Here is a 3499-nt window from a genome sequence, read left to right on the forward strand (position 1 = left end):
ATGTATCCAATAATCGGCCTAAAATATGCTTTTTTGTGTTATTTACTTTAATTGCATTTTCTTATTTTGTACTTTACCCTAATTGTTTATTTTTTTAGCTTTAAACGGATATTTTTTTCTTATTTCGTATCTTTTATTCACATTTTAATACTCTATGACTTTTACTTGTGCTATTTTTGTTACAAATTAAGGAAGAGGTACATTTAATGTAATCAAGAACGATCGTTATATGCATAAAATAATATATTTTTACCGCTGACGTGTTTTAGTTTATATTGCAGGAAATGTTAAGTGACAATATACATAGACTGGCAAGTATCATGTAACAGTATCTATTTCTAAATTTACAATAAGCAGTTGTGAGAGGACCGTTGGATGTAAGTACTTTGTTATTCATATTAAATAGTTATAAAAAATGTAACGAATAAGGAAGTTATAAAAACAATGCTAACATGAGCTGACGGAGGTGGTATCTTTAAACATATCTTACTTATTGAACCGTTTATCAAAGTACCAGGTGAACCAAAATGAAGGCACCAATCAAAATATAAGAAATGCCGGGTGCGCATTTTGTATACATAAGACTTATTAGTAATGCTAAGCTAATCTATACCTGGGATAAAAAAAAACATTACTTAGTATTTTGAATATTTTTAACATTTTAAAAACAAGAAACTGCTAGAAAATGAACAGATCAGTGATATTTCATGTCAACACAAAATTGCTGTGTATACTGCTGATAATTATAGATTATCGTTGGTCATCTCAGACTGACTGATTTTCTCGCTTGAACCGGAACAGTAAAAATGAGCAAATCAAAAGATGACCAATAAAAAACTGTTTATCGCTATTTTACCATTGACGACATTGTTGATTTCATCGATAACGACACGTGCGCCCTTAGTTTCTAGCAATATTTTTCAGATCACTCTACTGTGAATAGAAAGGAAATAATAAGTCAGTATGATCAACATAAAATTTCTTAAAATAGACCATGATAAAGAAAACAACCTATTAATTATTTTGTATGAAGGCATCATCTGTAAACAGAGAAATATCGATATTATTGAGGTTTGTGGTTTATGTTAATCATGTGTCTCTTTTGTCTTTTTGTATGTATGTCGTTCCAGCATTCGACGTATTTAAAACATATGATGATAAATATCAGTCCCAAGTCTGGAAAATTGTCTCTGGTTGTCTATTTCGTCTATTTCGATTAACGTTTTGCTGTTAAATTAATTGAAACTGGAATTTTGACTTTGCAGTTTACTTTAAATAGATAGTCAACTTGCCTAGACTCGTAACGATTTAGGGTAAGACATATGATTTAGACACATGTCTTTTGTGTAAAGCCGTATTATTCCCTTTTTATAATTATTTTGAAGCTTAGGTAAAGTCTGTCAGACATAAATCCTGCATCTTCTGTCATTCATTCTAAACACGGAAGTGTGCAATAATATGAAGGCTGTCCGGATTTTTCTTTATTAGAAATGCTCAAACCCAAGCATAAAAAATGATCAAGCGTAATGGACTGCCTAATTTGTTAAACACGATTAACAAGTGCTCTTTTAAATATAGTTCTGCAGTTTTGCACAATACTTCTATTAAGTATATGTACCATAATCATTTAAACTAAAAGAAAATTATACACTAAAATATTAGATAGTGAAGTTATTTTTTCTTTCTATATATCGTTTTGGTATGGTTCGACGTTTGATTGCGTCTCATTTACATATTAATCACATCTTATTCATATTAATTTACTCTTTATAAACAATTGCAGTTTCATAACATAAAAATCAAGAAATAGCACAACCATTTATAGTATTTTTGACGGAAGCACTATAACAATATTCGTCTTGATATAAATATAGATTAGATGAGAAAAATCATCAGAGATATCAGGTTTGTAATGAAAAATGAAGTATGCACTAAAGGACACCACATTCTCGATACACAATTATTGTACAAGATAGATTTTTTTTTAATTAAGCCAAGTATAATTTATAGTAAAGACTACTCATATCAAATTCCAGACAAGTGTTTGTGTCAATTTGTCGGCTATCTTGACGACTTTTTCGGGTTCTTTGCAAAATCACACATTTAATTGGTAAAGTACATATTGTTTGTCGAAATTTGCATTCGGTACCGCTTATGTTATTGCTTTTGAATACTGAAACAAATCATTAAAATAAACATTGTTTAATGTGTATGATATAGATCTTTTTAATTGATTGTTTTCCATTTAAACAAAAGTTATACAAGTTCCCAAAACAAAATTGTGCTTATTAGATGCTGATGAGCAGTCATTGTTCTGTGCACCTTTCTCATGTATTTGTGCTCTTTATTATTATTATTTTTAAAATGAGTTACAAGTTCATTTATACAGGATATTTGTGTGATTGAAAGAAAAGACACATGAATTATTCTAGAAATGCAACTTTATGTATTTTTTTGTTCACTTAAATTTTTAAATTCAGAAATAATGCTTATGATAGGCCTGATATTACAACTATTAATGACCGTCTTAATATGGCTTGACATACCCAAAACTTCCACACGAGAAAGAAGAAACAAAGTGTATGGTGTGATTGCAAATGTGTCAATTATTTATTAGAGACCTAATATGTAGATCTTTGAATATAATTGTTCGTTGTGATTGCGCTGTGTTATTGGTCTGCAGTTCCAAATTCATTTAATCTTTTATTTAAATTGTTCACAAGAAAAACTAACATATATGGTGTCTTTTGGGTCAATTTTCAATAATCACGTCAAGAACAGTGTTGTTAAATTAAGATGATATTCATATTTTCTACTTGGTTTGTTTGAATCTGATGCAACAATGCATGGGAAAACTAAAACAAAACAAAAAGATTTAATATCCATCCATTCAGATCAAGAAACCTTAATTGTTTGATGACATTATTTATAGCCATTCTAAAGTTTGTGCCGACAAAGATACGATAAACAAAAGTGCACAAAAGCAAACGTTAGGCGCAAATGATTTTGTTTATTAGATGTTATTGGCTTGGAACTAGCTTTTATTAACTGTGAGTACTTTTAGATCGATACATTACATCTGTTCTTTGTGTTTGTTGTTTTGTGCACCATGTCAATCTGATTAGTCAATCCATTTCTAATTGATTTGTTTACAGTGTTTTCTTATGTGGTGCTGTACCATTACTGATCCAGGTATTCAAAATGGTTTGATCAAAATGTGAGATCGATTTATTTATTCGAAATATCAAAAGTGTTTTAGCTCTATCTCTACTAACTATGATATATCCTAATATGTTTTATGATTGTTATACTAATAAATTGGATATGTTTGTCAAACCAAAAACTAAACTTCAAGCATTATATACTAGAACCTCCAAAAACGTATGCTAGAACTTGAAATGCATCTTACTTTCAACAATGAAAAATACATTATGTATAATAATTTGACGTCATCTCAGACATATTTATTTTATGGACAACACAGAAATGAATAATAAAA

General features: G+C 29.3%; 1 long non-coding RNA gene across 1 annotated transcript; it reads left to right on the forward strand.

Moving 5' to 3' along the window:
• Window positions 1-259: 259 nt before the first annotated feature.
• On the forward strand, window positions 260-3259 carry LOC134713806 (uncharacterized). Its single transcript, XR_010106391.1, has 3 exons — window positions 260-377; window positions 925-1071; window positions 3156-3259. It is a non-coding gene; the product is annotated as an uncharacterized LOC134713806 (long non-coding RNA).
• The last annotated feature ends 240 nt before the right edge of the window (window positions 3260-3499 follow it).

The sequence above is a fragment of the Mytilus trossulus genome, chromosome 4 (genome assembly GCF_036588685.1).
Source record: "Mytilus trossulus isolate FHL-02 chromosome 4, PNRI_Mtr1.1.1.hap1, whole genome shotgun sequence".
Taxonomy (NCBI): Eukaryota; Metazoa; Mollusca; class Bivalvia; order Mytilida; family Mytilidae; genus Mytilus; species Mytilus trossulus.